General features: G+C 47.7%; 1 protein-coding gene and 1 long non-coding RNA gene across 4 annotated transcripts in view; one reads left to right on the top strand and one right to left on the bottom strand.

Moving 5' to 3' along the window:
• LOC135240562 (zinc finger E-box-binding homeobox 2-like) overlaps positions 1-24,646 on the top strand; it is an 85,732-nt gene that overhangs the window by 3,109 nt on the left and 57,977 nt on the right. The gene's annotated exons all lie outside the window — the stretch shown is intronic.
• Positions 2,563-3,691, bottom strand: LOC135240564 (uncharacterized). Its single transcript, XR_010325723.1, has 2 exons — positions 3,361-3,691; positions 2,563-3,032 (listed from the first exon to the last, which is right to left on the bottom strand). It is a non-coding gene; the product is annotated as an uncharacterized LOC135240564 (long non-coding RNA).

Here is a 24,646-nt window from a genome sequence, read left to right as displayed (position 1 = left end):
CATGGTCGCCCCTTGCCTTTAGATTAATCTGAAGGCTGAGTTTAACCATTGGGGTCCGCTTGTTATATCATCTCTGTGAGGACCCCAAACGCATTCGGGAAAATTAACCCTTTGGTTGGTTGTGCGCGCGCGCAAATATATTCTTATTCCCTTTTATAACGGCATGCACTTAGTGGACCCGTGTCTGCGGCCGTGCTCTTCCCTGGCGACGTGCAGAAGCTAGAGGAACGGGGCGGAGGGCTGGGGCCCGGGACGTTCAGCGCCTCCAGGTGTCGTAGGTCACATGGAGAGCCGCGAGGGTGTGCCGGGATTTTGGGCGCAGCTGCGCGAGCCGTCCTCCGACTCTGTGTGCTTTAGTCCATTCGTCAACCAGCACAAGTGAAAACAAATGTTTTTTTTTTTTTTTTATCACTCCAGCATACCACCCACCCCCACCCCCCCACCCCCCTCACACACACACACACACTCTCACACACACTGTTTTTTTTTTTTTTTTTATTGCGGTAGTATTTTATTTCTTTCAGTGAGATTATTATTTTTTTAAAGGATTCCTTGTCGTGAAGGGGAAGCGGCTTTGCTCAGCGGCCTGTGCTCGCTGACAGTGTGCGTCTGCGTCTGGGGCAGAGAGGAGCTACGCTACGCGCTAGCCTCGCGCGCTCTTATTGCACTGCCCTTTCGAGTGCGCCGCAACTTTCATATTTGTTTTTTTTAAATCATTATTCCCTTTTTTTTTGGGGGGGGGGGACCCGGCAGCCTGTGAATCTCAGACGCCGCTTCTCGATAAGCGGCGATGGCGGCGAACGCACAGGCTGCAAATTTAGGGAGTTAAGTTTCTGCAAAGTTTTTTTTTTTTTTCTTTCAATAGATTTTTTTTTTTTGTTTTTTTTTTTTTTAAGATTTCCTGTTACACAAAGAGCTATTCATTTTCAATCAACACAAAGCCATTCAATAATAGATGTTCCCACTAGAATATATTGATTACATAATTTAAGGTGAAGAAAAAAAAACAACAACGAAAAAAACAGAAAACAAAAAAAAAAAGAACGGCCGTCTCCTCGGGCTCTGAGAGTTCAGCACAATGCGCTGAATGTGATTAGGAGAGCCCTGCGCGTTCACGCTAAAGGTAGAAAGGGAGGCTCGCTAATTCTTTAGCTTCGCCGCTCCTTTCAGGCCAAACAATGGCAGATCCCTTCCAGTCCAAACATTTTGTCCATCTCTATTATGCGTTTGCTTTTAAGGTGCATTCGCTCCCCCGTTTGGGGGGAGAGGAGGCGCCCCTTTCTCCTGCCCCTCTTTTCTTCGCGGGGTTCTCTCTCTCTCTCCTCCCAAGGTAGGCAGTATTTTGTGCCCCTGTCAAAGGGAGCCGGAGGAGCAGGTCCGCGGCGCGCACAGACAGCCGATTGTCAGTCGTAATGTGTTTCATTTACATGTTTATAACGTCAATAGTGCCAGGGTGTCCACTGTACCATTCACGCCGGCTCCCTCACAAGGGTGCAATTGTCTCCGCAGCCAAAGCAGACACCTTTTCTGCTGCTGCTGCTGCTGCTGCTGCTGGGGGTTTTTTTTTTTTTTTTGGGGTTTTTTTTTTTTTTTTTGAGCTGGAAAAAATAAAATAAAAAATGGCAAGGGAGGTTTGCTGTGCATTACTGTTTAGAAAAGGATTATTTTGTTTAAGCGAGTGAAATAATTACCGCAGATCTTACGAGCCTGCGAGAAGTAATCTCAGCCTAACAGGACGCCACGCTATTCGCGATGGCAGTTCAGCTGAGAGGAGGATAGAGACCTCTGTGCTGACGAGATTTTATTGATTTGCCGCTTAAAATACGTCGTAATAATGCTTTAAAGACTCGCAGCTCTTTGGCGACAGTGATAACGCAGCGCAGTTCTGCATCGCAGACGTGCAAAATGAAGGGGGTTTTTTTTTCTGGGTGGTCGTTTATTTATTTTGATTGACGAAATTACGTCCTTATTTCTGTTGTCTTTTTTTGAGCGTTTCCCTTTCTCGTCGTTCTCAAAACACGCTCAGCTGGGCTGTTTCATCACTGGTGTTTGATGGTTTCGAAAGGGTTGAAACGATTGACAAATATAGTTTTTTTTCCTTCTTTTTGCGACCCTTTTGGGGGTTTATGTTTTGCCACTCTGCTTGCAAGAACACGCCTCAGACTAATTGCTGCTTCTTACACCGTTGTGTAGTTTAAAGCGTTGTGTAGCATTTACAGGAAATTAAGTGCCCCAGAAATGCCATCTTTTCTCTGTGCTTCTTATTTACCTTATGTTGAGAAGCAAAGGCCACTTTTAAACAAACGTGTTGCCTTGGCCACATTCTGCAGTCCATCGAGGGTTTTCCTACCTGTGGGAATTCGGAATGCCCTTAATAAGCAGTCACACAGAGATCAATTTAAGGAATTTTGTGTTTAAGGAGGCAACTGAGTTGAAATGTTTATCGTCCTTTCGCTATGAATTTTTCCCAAGGGAAGAAATTAAGTTTTAGTTTTGTAATGTGCTGTGCATCTACTGCTACTGCACGTTTTATTAAAAAAAACTGCCTGGAAGAAATTGTCCAACAATCAGAAGTCTAGATTTTATATGACAACGACACCTTAAGCACATAATTTGCTCTTCTATTTAAAAAAAAGAAAGAAAAAAAAACATTGCTGCTGGAGCATGATTTGAGACCTTAAGATGAAGGAATATCATGTTACAATGGTATTTATAAATGCGGGGAAGAAATCACTGCAAAAATCTTAAGGCCGGACAAAAGAATTTGGACGTAGCGTTGCGAAGACTCCCGATCGTGGTGGCGTCTGGCTTGACGAGGTGTTGTCCAGCAAAGCCCATGCAGTTCCTCGCTCAAACGGAAACACGTTGATATAAATTCAGGAAGAAAAAAAAAAAAGTAAAAAACCCAAAATAAAAACAGGTCCGGTGCAAACGAGATGCCATTACCTGTTACGCTTCTGCAGCCAGCGAACCACCGTTACTATACGTGCTGCTCTTACCCGCCAAAGATCTTCACAGTCAAACAGGCCAGGCTGTAACGCAGAAATATAGAAATGTGGATTACCAAATCAAAATAAATAAATAAATAAACAAACACACTGTCACTCCTGCAATTGGACGGAACGGAAAAACTTTCCCCCCTAAATTATTGTGAATTTTTAATTCCCCCCCCCCCCTCCCTTTTTTTTTTTTTCTTTTTTTTTTGTTGTTGTTGTTGCCTGGCCTGTGAAGATATTTTGGCCTGACAGGGGGGAGAACACACACACACAGCCCTCCCTGGCTCGGTCTGCCGACCCTCTGACACGGCGGTCTGTGGAATGCCTTAGGTATGATTTCACTTTCGCTCACATCAATGCTGACCTGAATGCCTTTCATATCTGATCCTCCATGTCTCTCCCAGTAAACATCCCCGGAGGCGAGAACAAAGAAAAGGGCTCTTCTTCTGCTTAATCACAATTCGCCCCCTTTCTCCGCCGGCAGGCCACATTTGCATTCAACATCAGAAAGCCCGAGATGAAAAGAGGGGGGAAAAAAAAAAAGGAGAGCGCGAGAGGAGCGAAAGAAAAGAGAGAGAGAGAGGGAGAGAGAGAGAGAGAGAGAGGGAAGGGTGGGTGGCGAGCAAAATAACTTAGGTGTTTGTAGCTGTTTGTTAGGCCTCCCCTGGTAACAAGCCTTATATAGCTCACTCTTCTGGGCCGGCCTCTCCTGACAGCCAGATAGTGTTACAAGATGGCATGCCTGTGCTATTCAGGTCCGCTCGCTCCTGCACTTGAGAAAAACGTGTCTGAGAGGGATCAGATTCGGCTCTAAGAAGTCTATAATAGTTTGAGGCAGGTGTGTCCGTGTAGCACACGATTGTGTTTGTTTTTCATTTTGTAACCGGAGCGGGGGTTTGTGGGGGGGGTGGGGGGGGTGGGGTAGGGTGGGGTGAGGTGTGGTGGGGGTGGGTGTGGGGGCGTTGGGGGGGGGGGGGGGGGGTATTGCCGAAACGCTTTGTCCCTTTCCCCGCCGAAAGCTTTCTGTACCGTCTCGAACCTGCGCGGTTTTTGGGGGTCCTGGGAATTGTGTGTGTGTGTGTGTGTGTGTGTGCACATGAGTACATGCTGTAGCTACTGATAATTTGAAGGATGATAACAAGTGGAACAACGGATGAATTGAATTTCAATAATAATAATAATAATAATAATAACAATATAATCCTTCAAGTGAATAAAAAATATTGTTATGTTCCTGCTTTTAGATAGTAAAAAAATATTCAGATATTATTTAATAGAATTTGACAGGTCTTTCCAGCTTACCACAGAAAAGCATGACCCATGGGTTTCAGAACTCTCATCGTTGTGAGCTCTTGTTGTCAGACAAATTACATCCAATTTCCCACCAATTAAGTGCAGCCCCGTACTCCTCCGAAAGTGAGCTGGATTAAACAGGACAGGGCCTGGACAATAAACCAAAGTCCGTCCTCAAGTTGGTCTGTGGGGTATCTTTGTTGTGAGGTATCTTTGGCGCGAGCGTACTCTCTTTGCCGTCTGTAAAACCAGTGGGGAATCATGTATGCAAATCCGTGGGCAGCCGGGGAAAGGGGATGCTGCGTCTTTAAATGCATCATGTGATATGAATTCCAGATTTTTTTCTTCACACCCCCCCCACACCCCCCCCCCCAGAACTTTTTGTTAAGAAAAAGGATTATCTGTACACCTTCCCCCTTACTCTCCCCAAGCTGTGCTGGATTTAGGCAGATTTACTTGGGCAAACACCTTTGGACGCGGGGGGAAAGTAGGAGTCTGTTTGCGAAAGGGCCCTATTGTTCAGGGAGGGGCCGGGATAATGCTCTACTAGGCCGGTGTGATATTAACCCGTGCTCCGATGCCAGGGAGGCTGGTTAACCCTTTGTGCGCTCGCTCCTGGGTGGGGGGGGGCGGGGGGGAGGGCCCGTTTCGGGTGCTAGGTCTTGGGTCGCTGGTTGTCGTGGACGCCTGTCCCGCCGTGGGCCGCTGTCCGTGGGACGGGGGTTCCGGGGGTGAAGACGGGTGGGACGGGTGGCGGCCGGTCTGCGGAATGATCGCTCTGTCCCGAGGCGGAGTCATTCGGTAAGGTGTGCGCGTGCGGGCCGTGTTTGGCGTAGCGAGGCTTGAGATTTAGGGCGGGGGGGGGGACCCCGGTGGCTCTGGGGGACCGGAGATGCTCCCCGTCTCCTAAAGGTGGACCGGTCCTCTTCCTTTTGCCCCCTGGTCCTCTGTTTCGATGGGCTGCAGAACACAGAGTGCCGCTAGGGGTGCTGGATTCCTAACGTCATCGGTGACTAACGTGATTCACATAACGATAACCGCCCACCTCCCCCCCCACCCCCCCCCCCCCCAGCCCCCCCAGCCCCCCCAACCCCTCCAACCCCCGCTCTTGTCTGCAGCTTAAAATAAAATATTACGGCGAGACTGCTACGAAGCACAACACGTTCACTGTAAGAGTAAAAAAAAAAAATGGAAGAAAATTGGTGTTTCCGAAAACGCTGACGGACCTGGCTGGCTGTTTCACAACTTCCGGGCTTTTTAGCCCTCACAGGCTTCCATTGGATGCTTAAATTACAACTGAGTGGAATAAGAAAGCACTTACTGCAGTTAAAGAATAACACGACTATTTATTTGTTCAACGGTTAGGGAATTTCTGTGTGTGTGCGTTTGTGAGTGTGCATGGGCATGTACATGTGTGAGGGTGTGTGCGTGTGTGTGTGTGTGTGTGTGTGTGTGTGTGAGTACGCATGTGCATGTACATGTATGAGGGTGTGTGTGGGTGTGCATGTGTGAGGGTGTGCGTGTGTGAAGGTGTGTGTGGGTGTGCATGTGTGAGGGTGTGCATGTGTGTGTGTGTGTTTGTGTGTGCATGTACGTGTGTGTGCATGTGTGAAGGTGTGTGTGAGGGCGTGTGTGTGTGTCTGTGCGCGCTGTCACTGGTCCAGGTTGTCCCGCACTAGACCCGGCAGCCCGTCTGGTGTGAAAGAATGAGCGGCGGAGGAGAAGTGGCAGAATTAAAGGTGTTTGCCGCGTTGTTCCGCCATCTTCCCGACTCCCAGCCTCCCTGTCAGTGTGTTCTTGTGATTTTACAGTTCAGATCCACTTCCCAGCGAGGTGACACACGCCCGCACTGTCACGACTCTTCCGCCGAAGTTGCACGCGTTCGCAAAAATCCCCCCTTTCCTCTTTTTCGCCGTTTGTGCTTTTCCGTTGCGTTGCTGGAGAGGTAAACGCTGGAACTGCGAAATCGGTGTGCTGTCGGCTCCTTGCAGCTGGTGTAGTTTTGCATTTGCATGGGAAGACGCAGACCCGTATTTTTTATCGCGTGGGGGGGGGGGGGGAAGGAAAAACAACAACCGAAAAAGGAAACGCGTTGAAGTATCGAGCTTCATTTCACAAGTTTTAATCTGTCCATTCTTGATTTTTTTCTTTTTTCATTTTTTTTTTTTCTTGACGAGACTCGCTGTTCACAACTCCTTGTTTGTGATCTTCGAAATGTGTCAACTTTTCTATTTGCAAGATAGTCTAGGTGGGATTTTCAGCAATCATGGCGCACAGGTGTAAACTAACATTCAAATTTGTTCAGTTTTGCCATAAGGTCTGAATTCCGTGCATGCGTTTGTGAATTTCTGTATTTCTGTGTGCCTGTCACATGATGGTGTATACAGCACAGCGGGGCCTGAGTCCTTCTAATCCTGCGCTTATTAAATACAATGAAAACACACAAGTTCTCAAGGTGACTGGAATGGTTGAGACCATTTTCCTAGTTGTTCGTGTAGATAGTTGCTTGTTATGAAAGTATATAAATGCTGTATTCTTCTCTTTCATTCGTGGCACTGTGTCCCCCCCCCCCCCGTAGCCAAAACAATGTAGGTTTTGCAAGGTCAGTAATGAGACGTTGCTGACCGCAGAAATGACAGCTGTGATGAGGGACAGAAGAAACGCTCCGAGCTCAAACAACGGCATCGCGGCCTGACTAGCGCGCGCTGGCTAATTATCATTTCACTTCTCCTTTTGATGCTCCCTTTCAGCTTACCTTCGTATTTGCGTGCAGAATTGTAACCTGCTTTTTAAATACAGAAAAAGAGAAACGGGCGTCGAACCCTCGCCCCCAAATTCATTAGCTGAAGCGGCCACACGCACATTTTAGCCGGTTTTCCGAATGCACACATCCACACACACACACACACACACACACACACACACACACACACACACACACACACACACACACACACACACACACACACACACACACACACACACACACACACACACACATCCACACACACACACACACACACACACACACACACACACACACACACACACACACACACACACACACACACACACACGCACACACACACACACACACACACACACACACATACACCACACATCGCAACACACCATCACAACTACACATCCACAACACACACATCAATCACCCACATCACACACACCCACATCTACACACACACTAATCTACACACCACACGCACACACACCACATCTCATACACCATCACCACACGCACAATACTCTGACATTCTCTTGCCACGCACACACAATGAACACACACACAGACACACACACACACACACACACACACACACACACACACACACACTTTGATGTATGTCTGATTGTCGGTCGGGAGAACACTTCTGGCAAGGTCACGCGCGATGCGGAACAATCGATAGCAGATCGGCGGATAAAGGTATCGTGACATCTGGATATCTAGGTCTCTTTCACATACGGGTGACTACCTCCTGCAGCGGATGCTGTTGACATCACTGGCAGCTAATGTATGCTTTACCTCATTACTGCCCGCTTTCCTTTTTTTTAAATCCTGTCGATACTCCGCGCTGGAGTGCGATCTTTCTCTCTTTGCGGCGTTTCCAGATAGCTGTTTTCTGAATCGGTTTCGTTCCTTTTGTCGCTGCGCAGATGAAATCGGAGGTGTAATGTCTAAAAAAGTGATTGCGGGAGACGTTTAGTCATATGTAGCGAGACCGATTTCTGCTCGTTTCTTTATTTAGCCACATTTGCACATTTGCCGTATCGGTGATGAAGCTGGGTCCAGACTGAAGGCTGTCGAAAGAGGGGGGATTTGCTGTAATTGCATTTGCTACATTTAACCAAATCTGCACAAGTGAACCTGAAAAATGTCCGTCTGGAGGGTGAGGCAGCCAAAACTGGAAAGACCAGGAAAATGTGCTTTTTCCCCTTTCTGTCAGCTTCAGAGTAGGCCATAGGTTCTATCTGCTTCAGAGTAGGTCATTCATATTGGCCCTTTTAGCTTCAGAATAGGTCATTGGTATTTACCCTTTCAGTTTCAGAGTAGGTCATTGGTCCTAACAGCTTCAGAGTAGGGCATTGGTATTGGTCCTGTCTGCTTCAGAGTGGGGCATTAGTCCTATCAGCTTCAGAGTAGGTCATTGGTCCTAACAGCTTCAGCGTAGGGCATTGGTATTGGTCCTGTCTGCTTCAGAGTGGGGCATTAGTCCTATCAGCTTCAGTGTAGGTCATTGGTTGTGGTCCTATCAGCTTCAGAGTAGGGCATTGGTTGTGGTCCTATCAGCTTCAGAGTAGGTAATAGGTACAGACAGTATGTGCACCAGCCGAGCCTGTGAGGATCTGGAACGTAAGCGCGCGCGTTAATAGGCCCTGACTGGGGTGGGAGTACCAGAGACGGCTCCCCGTCCCGGCGCTGCCAGACAGGAGCGTCAAACAAACACCTCCTCAGGTAGCGGGGGATCATCTCAGAGACGGGCACCTCCCTCAGCCAGCCCGTCCAGCGGACAGAGATAGCGCCCGGACCGCCTCTCTCTCTCTCTCTCTTTCACCTGCGCTCTGGCTGTTTACCGCTCGCCCCCTCCACCTCCCCGTCTGACCGGTCCGCCATACTCCCCGCTCCCGTCCCGCCAGCCTGCTTATCGGGCCCCGTTTCTGGTCCCCGGCATTCCTGAGCTAAACTCCGTATCTCTTTGTTATTCTTACTGCTTAGGGGCATTAGCGTTTAACACGCCAATCAAAACAGCACCGCTGCCCCCACACTACCACCACCACCCCCACCCCCCTCCCCAAAACCACCTTTTTTTTTCCTTTTTTTACGCCGAAACGTGCCAGCGTCCGTACGTCAGGCGGCGGCGGCGCGGCGTTAGCCCGCCGCTTCGGCGAAAGCATTCCGAAGGCGCTCCACTCCGACAGCGCGGAGTGGAGAGAGAAGCTAGCAGCGGTCAAATCATGTAAATGTGCGGCTTGTAGCCGGGCTGTTAGAATGGAGCTACACAGGTACTTAGTCATTTGAATTAAGGATTAATCAAATTGCTCTTCATGGTTCAGGTGACTGGACACATCAGTGCTTAGTTTAAAAAAAAGCAGTGGGTGGGGGAAGGCCCCAGGCGGTATTTTTTTGGCTGTTTTTTTTTTTTTTTTTTACAAAATGAAGGTGTAGTCTGAAGGAAAGAAGAATTCACAAGCGTTAGCGTGCCCGTTAGCCGAGAGCCGAGCGATTTTTAAAATGGTGTAATCCGGAACTCTCCACGCCGCCACGCGGAGGTACCTTATAACCCAGCAATCACGGGATCTCTGATGTTATTAGTTTTCATGTTTTAGTGGGTTGCTCTCGTAATTAGTTACAGCAACACTCGTTCTGAGACTGGCGGAATGGAGTATTCCTCAGTAATTAAAGTAATGAAATATTCATTTATGCTACCTTTTCAGCAGCCGCACAAATGAGGCAGCCATACTTAATGTCTGCACTGTCTCCAGTTTTATTATAACGACAGCCTGGCACATCTGCAATTAGTACTTATACTGACAGCTACAATTTGTGGGGGGGTGAGGGTGGAGGGGGGGGGGGCGGTGAGGCTGGGCGAAGGGGACGTCGGGGGCCGGCGTCGGGACGCGTGCCATGCCGCCTCGCCTTCTCTGTAACCTTGTTGTGTTTTTTTCCTCCGACGCAGAGGTTACCTTTTCCCATCGGTGCGGAATCGGCTTGACATAACTCTTCATCAGTTTCAGGGTTCTCCCTGGAGGTATTTGCATCACATCAGCCTAGTCAAGCTTCAAGTCGAAATTGGCGGGCCAGAACCTGACAGGGTAGGAGCCGGGAAGAGAGACAGTCAGTGAGCAGCCAGTAAGAAGTCAGTTAGCAGCCAGTGAGCAGCTAGTAAACAGCCAGCGAGCAGCCAGTGAGAGCAGCCAGCCAGAAGTCAGTCATCAGCCAGTTAGCAGCCAGTAAGAAGTCAGTTAGCTGCCAGCGAACAGCCTGTCACCAGCCTGTGAGCAGCCAGGGAGCAGCCAGTGAGCAGTCAGCCAGCAGCCAGTGAACAGTCAGGGAGCAGCCAGGGAACAATCAGGGAACAGTCAGGGAGCAGCCAGTCAGAAGCCAATGAGCAGCCAGTGATTCGCCAGGGGGCTGGCTGGGGTGGAACAGTGAAATTGGCCCGGGGGCGGGGATAGGTAACAGGGGTAACGGGTGCAGAGTTATGAGAACAGAAATGGTACTGGGCTTCTTCAGCACTTTTTGTTTTCCTGGGGTGCCCCCTATCCCCCCCCCCTTCCCCCAGGTCATTAGGACCTGGCTGTCCCTGCGAATCCCCTCATTAAGGGCGATTGTTGACATGTCCGCAGTCCCTGCGTTGCATGTTTGGAACATTGACAGTGAAGAAAAAAAACCTGGCTCTGTGCGGTTAGTGACGTTGGTTTGGATCGCAGCAGCGCTGGATATCGAGTGTCCGGCGATGTCAGAGATACTTTCAGCGAAAAGAAAAAAAGGAAAAAAGAGAAAGAGAAAGGGGGAGGAAGGAGAAGAGAGGCCCTCGCCCGTCTTCTGTATCCCCCCCCCCCGACTTTGTTTAACAGTCAGGGTGTCAGTCGTACACCTTTAAGACACGGAGCGTCTGTCAGACGGGATCGGGCAAATTGAACACGGGAGGGCTGGATCCGAACCGAATGTACGACGTTGTTATCCCCCCTCCCCCCACCCACCCCCCAGCATTTTCTCCTGCGCCACTTAAGAAAATAAGTCCTCCCGCGCTCAAACTTTTTAGCGAATCTCGCTGCTCCAGTTCTGTCTGTGTGCCCGTACAAAGCGGCCTGAAAATGCATTGTAAAACAGGGAAATCTCATAAGACCGGGGGTTGAGGGAAGCCTCTTAACGTATATTCCCATTGAAGGGGAAGCCTTAGAGGTAGGAGATCAACTCTTTCTGCATGGTTACTTTTTTCATCTTTGTGTTTTTATTTATTTATTTTCATCTTTCATACGCAGTTATTAAAAAGAAGAGGAAGAAGAGAAATGTATTTGCCTGTTGAACGGCCGCGTACCCCTGTGAAGTATGTTTTTTTTTTGGGGGGGTGGGGGTTTCTCGCCCGTCCCCCTTTTTGCGGCTTTGCGTGCGAGGGGGGCGGGGCCTGGCGGGTGATGGCTGGGCGACAGGCCGCATTGAGCTAAAGTGGCGTGACGGCAGAGTTTTGTTAAGCTGGGAACAAAGGGCTGGAGATGCTGGCCCGGCATTGTCTGCGCCCGCACTGGCCTGGTCACAGTTTCGGGGGATTTAATGGTCTGTTTATTTCTAGCCATCAGAACTAATATTCAGAGAGGGTGCTCCTTAAAAAAAAAAAAACTAAAAATGATATATATATATTATATATATATATATATATATATACATATATATATATGCATATTTTGTCTTTCAGTAAAGGATTATGAATATTTGCTTCTTTCAGTTTCAGCACGCTCAGGGAATTTTTTTTTGTGTCATTCGGTTGTTTTGTTATTGTTCCTTCTGCAGAGAAGTTTGGTTTTTTTTGTTTCGTTCGGGTCAGTCAGAACACGGGTGAAACTTTTCCACGTGGAGGCGAGATGAAAGTTAGAAGGAGACGGGTAAAGTCTACAAAGCAAATGAAAGCGCTGTGGGTTTACATTCGGTCCTGTGTGCATTTTGATGAGTTTTCTCTCATTCTCTCTCTCACTCCCTCACTCTCTCTCTCCCCCTTGCTCTCTCTCTCTCTCTCTCTCTCTCTTCCTCTCTGCTCCCCCTCTCTCTCTCCTCCCTCTCTCTCTCCATCTCTCTCCCCCTCCCTCTCTCTCCTCTCTCCTCTCTCTCTCCCCCTCCCTCCCTCTCTCTCTCTCCCCTCTCTCTCTCCCTCTCTCTCCTCTCCCCCCTCTCTCCCCCCTCCCACGGCTGGCCCATTGAGGCCTGATGAAGGTGCTCTCCTTTGCGGGGCGGTGAGAAGCCCTGCGCGTTGTCTCTGCTCAAACTGAATAATGTTTGCCCTGAGATTAGCGGGCGGGCAGCTGGGCGAAGGTAGCCATGGGGAAGCTCCGGGGGGCGGGCAGGAATGCCGGCCAGGTCAGGGTGTGAGACCTGGGGGAGGCCGGCGCAGGCGAGGCCCAGGCCCGGCGGCCCCCCCCCCACCCCCACGCCCGGGCAGGTACTTTGTTTCCCGTCCGATATCGAGGAAAAGGGTTAGGGCCTCCACGTCAATCCCAGACGGGCTGTCAGGTCGGCCGCGTAGACTTTGAGGGTGTCTGAGCGTCTCTGTGACAGCCATTTAATCTTCCCAAAACTCCCCCCAAACCCCAGCTCCCACTCACCCCTCCCACCACTTGTGAGCATGTGCGATATTCTGATTCGACTGAGGGCTGTCAGAAGATCAAAAACAATGGCCCTGTCTAGAAAAAACAATTTATTGAACGCTTGTTAAACTTTTTTCTTTTCTTTTTTTTTTTGGCTTGTTTGAAGTCAACACAACACATGCAAAAATAAAAATAAAAAAGGGAGAATTTGTCATTCTGGACATTTTTTATGATGGCAGTCGGTGGAATTAATGCCGATTCAAGTCTCCAACCGGGCCCGTAAAAAAATCCTCCGGTCTACGCGGGTCTTCTTCAGAACCTACCGTCCTTTTACGATCTTGTAAAAATTATGAGTCTGCTCCTCGTATGCGGTTTCATTTTCTGTGGGAGGACGGAGAGGGGAGGGCGTGAGTGCCTTTCATTTTCTTAAATGGTTTGTAAAGTTTGAGGTGAAACATAATGGTGTACTTAGCCCGGCCTCAAAGTAATCAGGTTTATATGTTTACATGGAGCTTTTGTAGTGGCTAGCAAAAGTATAAGAGGCACAATTCCTGTCAGTTTCTTGCAGCGACGTTGAAGGGAAATTTAATGGGAATGAGTTGGTAGCAAAATGACAACATGCCTAGCGTCAACTCCCAGTTTCTCTGAGTTTGTCTTCCTTGAAATTACTTAACGCTGAGATTGTGAAATTAATTGTGAGTAATTACATTGGTAAAATGGTAATTGTTGATAATGTGTCACTGGCAAATAAAATCATTAATAGCTGTAGCTTTTGCGAACAACAAATTGAAGATAAGTTTTTACCATAATCTCAATTCTGAAATGCATTTATTTATCCTGGGGGAGGCAACAATTAGTGGCATAATGAATCATGGAACCCCTCATATAATATGGGTGTTATCATGTCTGCTGTTTGCATTCTCCTCCTCATGCTGAAAACCGGCCAATCAGGAGAGGGCTGACTGGAAGCCATCACGCTTTGTGATTTCTAACGGCAATTACAGGGTTAACAAAATTAAACAATTTGTAAACAGATAAAGTCAGTCAATCCAAAACTGTTTTTTTTTTTTTTTTTTGGGAGGGGGGGGGAAACAATTACAAAATTACAATAGATAAAAATTGTTCTCTGCCTGTATTTATGCAATCAACATGACGACGAAACAAAACAATTTAATGTGGAAAAATCATCAGTCATCTGCATTATAATTGCTTCTTTTTCACATCTACAGGGCGGTTAATTAAAACTGTGATTAAATGCGGCTCCGGAGCCTAAGATGTCTTCCCCTAAACAGGTGGTACAGAATTTAAAAGTAAAGAGAAAAACGTAATTAGCATTGGAAATTGAGAAATTGCCTGCGAGAATCGGTGTTAATTTCACTGGCTGATGAGGTAATTTATAAAAGGGGCGCAGCGGAGGTTGTGTAAGCGGGCTCCTCGTTTCCCTCCCGTCTCTCCTTCCCGTTCCCTCGCCTTCCCGGCGCGCAGGTGAACGTGTTTGCAAAATATTTGGGAGCCGTCTGAGGGCCGCCGTTCGCCTTTGGCTCGTTTCAGATGTACGCGCTCCGCTTCTTTTGCGGCTGATTTTTAAAAGCCCGGCGCGGCGCTGGGAGGCTCCAGCCCGGAACGTGCCGGTCTCCGTCCGGCCCGCGGCCGTGTGGCGTATGGGGTGATGATGTGAATGGCTAATGTTTGACGGCATGGACCCTGTGACAGTTTCAAAGACACGACAGAAAGAAAAAAAAACATTGTATCTCTTAGGAAGTGTGAGACCCTTTCGGCTGAGTTTCTCGCTTTAGACTCAATTCTGTCTCAGTTTAGCTCAGTTTAGACTCACTGCTGTCTTGTTTAGCTCAGTTTAGACTCACTGCTGTCTTGGTTTAGCTCAGTTTAGACTCACTGCTGTCTTGGTTTAGCTCAGTTTAGACTCATTGCTGTCTTGGTTTAGCTCAGTTTAGACTCATTGCTGTCTTGGTTTAGCTCAGTTTAGACTCATTGCTATCTTGGTTTAGCTTGGTTTAGACTCATTGCTGTCTTGGTTTAGCTCAGGTTAGACTCACTGCTGTCTCAGTTTAGCTCAGGTTAGACTCACTGCTGTCTCAGTTTAGCTCAGGTTAGACTCACTGCTGTCTTGGTTTAGCTCAGGTTAGACTCACTGCTGTCTTGGTTTAGCTCAGTTTAGACTCATTGCTGTCTTGGTTTAGCTCAGGTTAGACTCACTGCTGTTAGTTCAGTTTAGACTCACTGCTGTCTTGGTTTAGCTCAGGTTAGACTCACTGCTGTCTTGGTTTAGCTCAGTTTAGACTCACTGCTGTCTTGGTTTAGCTCAGTTTAGACTCACTGCTGTCTTGGTTTAGCTCAGGTTAGACTCACTGCTGTCTTGGTTTAGCTCAGGTTAGACTCACTGCTGTCTTGGTTTAGCTCAGTTTAGACTCCCTCTTGTAATGGTTTAGTTCAGTTTAGACTCACTGCTGTTAGTTCAGTTTAGACTCACTGCTGTTAGTTCAGTTTAGACTCACTGCTGTCTTGGTTTAGTTCAGTTTAGACTCCCTCTTGTAATGGTTTAGTTCAGTTTAGACTCTCTCCTGTCTTGGTTTAGCTCGCAGTGACTCACTGTGAAGTTCAGGAAACTTCAAATCGTCTTTTTTTCATCCGTGTCTAGGCATCGCACTCTGTCACAGTTTCCGGATAATTCTCGGCAAGGCCTGGATAGACACTGATGGCCCGTGCTGTACCTCCAAATGTATGGGGTTTTAATTAATGAAGTGTTCATCTTCTGACTGTCCTGATTAAGTCAGTACGAGAATAAGACGGAGCCAAATGTTTCAGGCTTCAAAGAAGATTTCATTAATGTGCACCAGGATATGTGATCGTTCCAGAGTCTATTTTAATACACACACACGCACAGCAAAGCAGGCACAAAACACGCACATACATGCACGCACGACAGACGTCACACAGCATACAACCCACGCACACACACCACGCACACACACACACACACACGCACACGCACACACACTTCATAAAGAAACCTGGTGTCATAAAGGCCTTTAAGATTATTTGAAAGTATAGTATTGAAAGTAAAATAAATTATGAATTACACTGTAAGCTAGCACTCCTTGAATCCCTCTTTGTATCTTTATTTATACGGAGACAGAGCAACAACATTTAGAAATGAATCAGGAGGAAAAAAAGCCTGAATAGAAACGTATCGAAACCTAGTACTCATATGTGACTCATATTGTAAGCCTGACGATGTTCAAATTCAGGATTTATCTTTTGTTTACTGGGGATAAGTATTGAGAAACGAGCAAAGCTTTGTTTTACACACTGTCCACACTGGACGGGAGTGCAGGCCTCAGGTGTAACAGAATTAGATACCCCATCTTCAGTGGAGGTCTGACCTCCTGAGTGTAATCGCATTGCATGCAGAGGGGAGGACTGAGACAGTGGAGGGGGCTGTAGAATGGTCATGACTGCTCACCCACTCCTGTCCCCTTTACCGTTTTACATAAGCAAACACGGGGGCCCAAAACAGCCCCTGTAAGAGCAGCCTTCGCGCAGGGACCCCCCCGAGCAGACGCAAAGTCCAGGAAGAAAGGCCTTTCTCCAGACGGCTAGTCCCCGCACCCCCCTCCATCCCACCACCCCCCCCAGCCGACCACAAAGCTCCAAACTTTTACAGCTATGTGACAAATTGTTTTGCTTTTCTGGGTGTTTGACATCCTTGCGGGGATTGTTTGTTGTATTTTGTGTGGGGCTGTATCGTGGGACCAAGGTGCCTGCCTTTGTACAGCATGTCAAATGTGGTTAACATGCAGCTATTTGTCTTAAAAGCCCCCCGCACACAATGCCGGGGGTGGGCAGCCCTGACTGTGAACAGCGGCAAGCTTTGGAGCCCAGCTTCTTTTCATATGTGGGGGTTTTCTCTCTCTCTCTCTCTCTCTCCCTTTTTCTGTTTTTCTCCCCCTCGTTCTCACTCTCTCATTCTGTCCCTCACTCCTTCTCCCTCTCATTCTATCTCTCTCTCTCTCTCTCTCTCTCTCTCTCTCTGTCTCTTTCTCTGTCTACCCCCCCCCCCCCCCACACACCCTTCCCCTCTCTTCTCCCCGGCACATCCCTTCATTACTATTTTATTTTATTATTTTCTGAGTCAGTCTGGTGAACAGGTCAGGCGGCGTCTGACAAGGTATTTCAGAGTTTCGTGAACCCTCGCAAGACAGATTGTTCGGTGCAAGTGTAGTGTAACTGAACTGCTTGTTGCCTGTCGGAGTGTGGAGAATAAGATCGAGGACTGTTTTTTTTCTCTTTTCTTTTCTTTTTTTTCCCTCCCCCTTTTCTTTCGCTGGAATGTGAGATAGCGAAGGCGTTCCTGCGTTGGCTGGAGAACGGCGTTACGGCTACCTGGATGCGTTTTATTTTTTTTTTTTTTGCTCGCTGTCAATGCGCCACGGTCCACTGCTTGCATGTTTAAATCGCCGCCCTGCCCTTTGTGTAACGTGATGTAGCGGAGCCGTGTTTATGTTTCTGCAGATCAAGGTATCATTTAAGCCCCCCTTCCCCCCCCCCCAAAGGTACACACTGCAGAATCATGGTCAGAACACATGTTAGGCGGGACCGCTTTTTTTAAATGGAAAGCGACATGGTTTCGGGAACCTGTTTGTTTGGTAAAATTGAGGGGGGGAAAGAAATCTTTTTTTGTGCTGCCTTTGTGTTTGGGAGCCATTTTCAATATGACTGCACACATGAAACTGTCAATATTTTCACTTTGCGGTGGTGAATTTATGACTTTGATGCGATGGATTGATGTTAACAGACCGGTCTGTTTACCGTGATCCTGTGTGCGTGTGTGTGTGTGTGTGTGTGTGTGTGTGTGTGTGTGTTTTAGATAGCTTTTTGTAGTTTGTGTTGTTACAGCCACCTAGAGAACAGAAAGAAGCTGTCAGTTTTATTTTAGGGACTAGTGAAAGGGAAAGTGAATGGGGGTTCAGTGCGGGGGGGGAGGGGGGTGAGGGGGGATGGGATATGAGTAGAGTGGGGGGGGGGGCAATGGGTCAGCTACATTAAAGCATCTCGCTCAATCCGTCAAAGGTTTCCTGTCAGGGTCAGGCCTATTGCTGTCCTCCTCAGGTAGCCAGCATGCTAGCAGCAGCCATTGCTGCTGAGAATGAGCACGGTCACCTGCTTCTCACTGCATCCTGCTGCATATTTACATATCTATCTGTGACAATGTGACTGTGTGTGTGTGTGTGTGTGCGCGTGTATGCGTATATATGTGTGGGTATGTGTGTGTATGGGCGTGTGTGTATGTTTGTGCATGTGTGTGTGTGTGTATGTGCGTGTGTGTATGTGTGTGTGCATGCATGTGCACGTGTATGTGCACGTATGTGTGTATGTGTATGCATGTGTGCGTGTACGTGCATGCATGTGTGCGTATTTGCATGCGTGTGTGTATGTGCATGCGTGGGTGTGTGTGTATGAAAGACAGCGACAGAGAGAGAGAAAAAGACAAAGTGTGTGTATGTGTGTGTGCATGTGTGCGTGTACGTGCATGCATGTGTGCGTATTTGCATGCGTGTGTGTGTGTGTGTATGTGCACGCATGCGTGTGTGTATGTGCATGCGTGGGTGTGTGTGTATGAAAGACAGCGACAGAGAGAGAGAAAAAGACAAAGTGTGTGTGTGTGTGTGTGCGTGTTTATTTACCTATTTAGATGAGTTATTATAAACCCCTGGGGAGTGTCTTTTCTCCTTCGTTTATTAGAAATAGTGAGGGAACAATCCCTAATATTGGTGCAGAGCTCCGGCTTGTTTATGTGCGCATAATGTGGGCTCCTCCGCTGGGGAGCAGCCGCGTGGATTTCACAGGTAACGGGATTACGGGGGCAGATAATTGATCCATTTGGGGGGGGGAAATGACAGCGCTCCAAAGAGGCCTGAGCCTGGGAAATGGAGTTTATGAAACAGGCATTCGTAAATTCAAAGGAATCAATATGTCAATTTTATTACATCTCAGGGCCAAACGGTCTTTAAAGGAGCAGCGTCCTGAGTGTGTGCTTTTTTTAGGCGTTCGTACGAGCTCAAAGGGGGGAAAAAAAAACAGGCTCCTGCTGTGGCCGGCGGTCTTGTGGGTGTCGCTCTGTACGTGGACGGAGGGGACCAGCGTTATCAAGCGTCTCCGGTCGCGGTTGTTTTCCTTGCGATCGCCATTCTTAAAAAATGAACTGTTTACCCAACGCAGGCTGATGTTTTTCAAAGCTCGCCCGTAGCCATCCGTTTATAAAGAGAGGGAAACTAGATTAGCAGCATTCCGCGTTTTCATCAGTAAAATATTCACATTTCATTTAAACGCGACTACATCCCGGGCAAGATTTAATTACCCACCGCCGCCATAATGTGAATGAATTATGCAGCGAAAGCCTGATGCAAACGGGTTGAAATTTAAGACGCACGCGTGCTTTTTTTGTGGGACTGAAATAAATAAATAAATAAATAAATAAATACATTTATAAAAAATTCAGATCCGTTCAGGATTTCGGAGAGCGGAAGCTCATCATTCGGCGGCGGGAACGTTCCTCTTTTTGGTTCAGGTGGGGAAAAAAATAACGAGACAAAAAAAAAAAAAAGCACAATTACCGAGCCTGGTTAGCTTGCCGCTTGTCGTACATCCCCGCCATAATAGTAGTTCATTTCGGAGTTAGTAAATAATAAGAAGTTGGTGATGCTTGCGTTTTTAATTCCGTTTTGCTCCCTCTCTTTTTTTTTCTATCCTGTTCACTGACTGACATCTGCTATCAATGCCGAGCAGGTGTCCCTGTGTAAACAGCCGTGGCCCGCCTGTGTTTCCCCGGTCCCCGCGCCGCGCGCCCAAACGAGCAGCGTGATTAAGAATCCTGTGCGCTTCTGAAAGGGGACGGGTGGCCGCCCGGCTGGAACGTAATTACGCCGCTCCGAACATCCAGCGCTTTGGAGCGGCGGCGAGGGCCCCAGCCAGAGAGCGGCGCAAATTAATAACCTATAATAGCGCCTTTCTCGCCGTTTATAAATGAAATAAAGTTAGGGAAGGGGGGTGGAGTCTGCTGATAGCGGGTTTTTTTGTTTGTTTTTTTTTTGGTTAATTGCGTAGAGATGGAGGGAAGATTATATTTGGGGGGTGGGGGGGGGGGGTTGGTTTGAAGACCTCGCTAACCTCTCATCTCTACGCTTACTCCTGCTCTTTTACCGGGAGCAGTAGGTCGGTCCCCTGTTTCGTATTTTTGACTGTTCGTACCCCTGCTTGTTTCGTAAGATGGGTGGGGGAAAGGAGGCAGGAAATTTGACGTTCTTGCGCGGTGACACAAGAGTCAAATTGCATCCAAAGTTTTGCTCGTACTTTTCTGTTTTACTTTATTTTTTAAACAAGCGCAGGCAATTTAACTTTAACAGTGGTGCCATGCAGATTGGTTCAATGTTAGTCAATGCATATATATATATATATATATATGTAGTACAGGAATGCACATATGTATGTATATATATGCATATATGTATGTATATATATGTAGTATGTGTGTGTATATATGTATATATATGCATATATGTATGTATATATGTAAATATAGTATATGTATATATATGTGTGTATATGTATATATATGTAGTATGTATGTATGTATATATGTATATATATGCTCTGTTGCGTGTGGGTCTGTGGCTCCTCTGTGTGGAGGTATTTTTCGCTGCTGAAAGGCGTGTCTTTCTGAAAAGGCTGGTAAGGGGAGCTGCTCTTACACTCCGTCCCCTCTAATCAGGGCGGGAGATTACACCCTCTGTTTCGGGCACGGGGTAATTAGAGCCCTGTTTGCGCGCCGGGCAGGGGAAGGGACGGCCTGGTCGCGCCTGGTCGGAGGGGCCCTGTGCGCGGCGGATCCAACATGGCGTCCCTCTCTCGCCACACGCGGACCTGCGGGGCGGGGGCCGCTGGTTATTTACCCGTGGGGTCCGCCGGTTAGCGCAGGCCTCAGCATCGCTTGCCGTTTTCTTAGCGGTTCCTGAAACTACCCCCCCCCGCGCAAGGTTGCGTGTCGCGTTTGGGCCAATTTCGATCAGCTTCCGTCTTTGATGTAAATGCCCTCCCCCCCCCCAACAAAGGAACAGAAAAACACCTTATGGCACCTAGAGCACATGACACAGCACACAAAGAGGGATTTATGTGTCTTTTTTCTGTTTCTCTTTTTCTGTTGGTGGCAGTTAAAAGAGAATAGCCGAATGGAGGGTGGGGGTTTGGGGGGTTTTGGGGGGGGCGCCGGCCCCTCCCTGAATTGAGATTACTCCTTGTTTACCTCGGCCAGCTGCCGCGGGATGATTTGCGCGGCGCGGGGTCACCGCGGCCCCCCCCCCCCCCCCCCCCCGGCACGATTCGCTAACTGGGGAGGGGCCGACTGTGTCTGGTGCCGGTCGGTCATAATTAGGGGACGGGGGGGCGGGGGGGGTTGTGGGGGGGCTTCACGGCCACTGGCCCATGTCGTCCTGGGCCCCACGGCTCCATGCACACCAGCTCACCTGAAAGTAATGATGATCCCCACTGCACAACCCCCCCTCCAACCCCAACCCCCCCGGCATGCAAATGAGCCCCCAGGGTCAGCGTGGGAAAGGGTACCCTGACCCAAATGTAGGTGACCCGCCGGGCAGGGGGTCTGCCTCAGGGGAACCCTTTGTTTCGGGGCCTCGCTTAACCTACCACCCCCCCACCCCCCAACAAAAAACAAAAAAAAAACTCACTCCACCTCTCAACCTTAGCGTTAGAAAGCAAAAAAAAGTCGGTGCTGATATACGGTCTGTCTGAGGCGGTTGTTTCGCAGTGTTACCGCGGCGGTGTTAACTTGCGCCGGCCTCTTTACGATGCTACATCTGCGCTCGGCGGTCTGGGAATACCGTTAGCCAAGTCTGACACGACGGCTCATATTAAACAGGTGAGTGCACTTAAGTTCCCCCCCCACACTGAGAGCTGCTCTGGATAAGCATCGGCTAAATCACCGTAATGTAATGTAGCTGGATTCCGTCTCGCGACCGGGCACGTTGGCCGTTTGTGTGCGTAACACGTCGATTAATTCGCCTGACTGTTTCATATGTAAAACTGACACTCTGAACCCTTTGGGAAAGGGGGACCGTAAACAGATAAACGTCTGTGTCACTTTCATTTATCTTTCTTTTTTTTTTTTTTTTTGTTAACATATTTTTGGCAGGTATTGGGCACAATGACAGCTATATGCTACAAACTGAATGATGATATATAAATAAATGTGCGCGCGAAGGATATTTTCTGCATGCTAAATGCGTAAATCACGCTACGTACAGAAATGTCTGTTGGACCCGAAATCTAGGTTAAATGCAAATTGAGTCAGGCGATACCAGACAGTAATAATTAACATGTTACTTATATACGTGCAACGAACCAGAAGGATGCGCTTATCAAGAACATACTATTGCTGCTTTTGCCTTGTGAACTGATAGATAGAAAGCTAACTATTGTTTAAATACAGTAATGGCAATGCCACCCCAGAAAGGACTCTGATATAGCTGTGCATAAGCATGTTTGTCCTCCCATTATCAGTGTTTACACTTGGCTTGTCAGTTACCCGAGATACTAGTGCCTGAAATAAGTGATATAAGAAAAAAAGAATTGTGGATTGATTTGCCAAAGCGATACTGAAGTTAATTCATTATAGTATGGCATTGCCGTTTTTTTAACTCCTTTTTCTCTATTCTGTATCGGATATTATGACACTCCATCATACTAATTCAAACGTACAGTACTGTATTGTCAGATATTCTGCATGCCTGAAATTTTTCAACAACCACAGGGAAGTACTGTAATGCTGAATCACTGAAGTACTGTAAATGCTAAATGAGGGAAGTGCTGTAATGCTAAATCACTGAAGTACTGTAAATGCTAAATGAGGGAAGTACTGTAAATTCCAAATCAGGGAAGTACTGTAAATGCTAAATCAGGGAAGTACTATTAATGCTAAACAACTGAAGTACTGTAAATGCTAAATCAGGGAAGTACTGTAAATGCTAAATCAGGGAAGTACTGTAAATGCTAAATCAGGTAAATACTGTAAATACTAAATCAGGGAAGTACTGTAAATTGTACATTGATTAATATTGTTGTTTTTTCCCCCCCCTTTTTCTCTCCTCGTTGCTGTGGACCTGTCGCAACACTGTGGATGCCTTCGAAAGCAGGTAAGAGAAGTTTGATTTTGATCGTCCGGCCTGATGGTTTCAGGCTTTCTGAGGTGGCGCATGCTCATGTCATAAGCCACTGTTTTAGACCTCTCTGTGAATAGCAGAGGCTAGCTATAGGCGTAATGTTCATCCCACGTAAATTGTAATGGGATCGCATACACATATATTAAATTTGTCTTACGATTCCTCTTTATAAATGAATTGATCCTACACCTGATTTTTGCCCGGAATTAAGGTAGGTGCTATATGATTACTGTTGCTTGATATTTGTTTGATTCGTTATTTATCCTGTGGCCTGTTCCTAATCCAGAGATGTGGGACCAACTAAGTTGGGGAGCCTTTGAGAGCCAATGTGCTCTCTGGTGTTTATGAGCCCATTCAACTCAGTTAAACCCTGAATACAGGCGTATGAGAATATGAAAATTCCATAAACGTGTACACAGGGGTATAGCGGAACCTTTTAAAATGGAGCAATGTCTCTGCGGGTTTTGCAGGAATGTATAAGTTGAAGCACTAGGGGTATGGGATACTGAGTTTATCGTAAGTAGGCCTGCGTTCTTCGGGTTTAGGGCCACACTAAGCCACGCTCTTCGCGTTGGCGCTGGAGAAAGTTCCGGCAAAAGTTGCGCTCGGAGAGCAGATTCCGCGCGGACTTCGGCGTGTCCGAGCGCCCCACTCTCTCAATTACGGGTTTATCGTCGCTGCGTCTGGATTTATCGCGTTCGTTACGCCACCCCACCCGTCGCCCTTTATCAGTATTTTAAATCATTTCGGCAAATAAGTCGCTTTTCGCGGTGGGCACGGAGCTCTCAGCTTTCCCTCATCAAACTTTAATCCCGGCTACATTTTAGTTTTTGAATAAAGAACACTTAAAAAATTTAGATGCAAATTATATTACATTATTCATGCTCTCGGTGTCCTTGTAGATTTAAACATTTGCGAGGCCACCTTGATTCCAGTAATTACCTAGGCCCTGGCTGCTCCGTCATGAATAAGGTATTTCCTACAAGCGAAGTGTGCTCCTGATGAGCTTTTAAAGTGGCTTTACACCGAACTTGTGTATTGCTTCTCGCGCATGAGCGACTCTAACATGCGTCGCAGTGCGTCTCAGGTGGGGAAGACTGGCGGAGCAGTCATGAGTGACAGGGAAGCGCCTTCCCTCTCTCTCTCTCTCTCTCTCTCTCTCTCTCTCTCTCTCTCTCTCTCTCTCTTTTTTTTGGCCTCTTCCTGACTCTCTCTCTTCCCTCTGTCTCATCTCTCTCTCTCTCTCTCTCTCTTTCTCTCCCCTAGGCTCTCTCTCTCTCTCTCATCCCCTATTCTCTCTCTCTCCTCCTATGCTGTCTCTCTCTCATCCCTGATTCTCATTCTCTCTCTCTTTCTCTCTCTCTCCCTCCCCCTGCTCTCTCTCTCAGTCTCTCTCTCTATCCTCCTATGCTCTCTCTCATCCCTTATTCTCTCTCACTCTCTCTCTTCTTCTATCCTCTCTCTCCCTCCCCCTGCTCTCTTTCTCACCCTATTTTCTCTCTCTCCGTTTTATCCTTCTTTCTCTCTCCCTGTCCTCTCTTCCCCTGCTCTCTCTCTCTCCCTTTCACTCTCTTCCCCTGCTCTCTCTTCCCGATGACTCTCCGTCTCCCTGCTTTGTATCTCCTTCCCATTCATTCTTAAGGCTCCCACCGTGTCTCAGATACGAGAGCGGTAATATCCTTCCTTAAAGCCCCTGACTTTGACTCGGCTCTGACATGAAAAAGAAGCGACTTTTCCCACTTTACCTGACTGGCAGAAAGGAATCTTTAAAGTGCCGCTCGGCCTTGTTTG

Source organism: Anguilla rostrata, chromosome 15, assembly GCF_018555375.3.
Source record: "Anguilla rostrata isolate EN2019 chromosome 15, ASM1855537v3, whole genome shotgun sequence".
NCBI classification, from domain to species: Eukaryota; Metazoa; Chordata; class Actinopteri; order Anguilliformes; family Anguillidae; genus Anguilla; species Anguilla rostrata.
The sequence above is the reverse complement of the archived record's forward strand: the minus strand, read 5'-3'. Positions and strand labels throughout refer to the sequence as shown.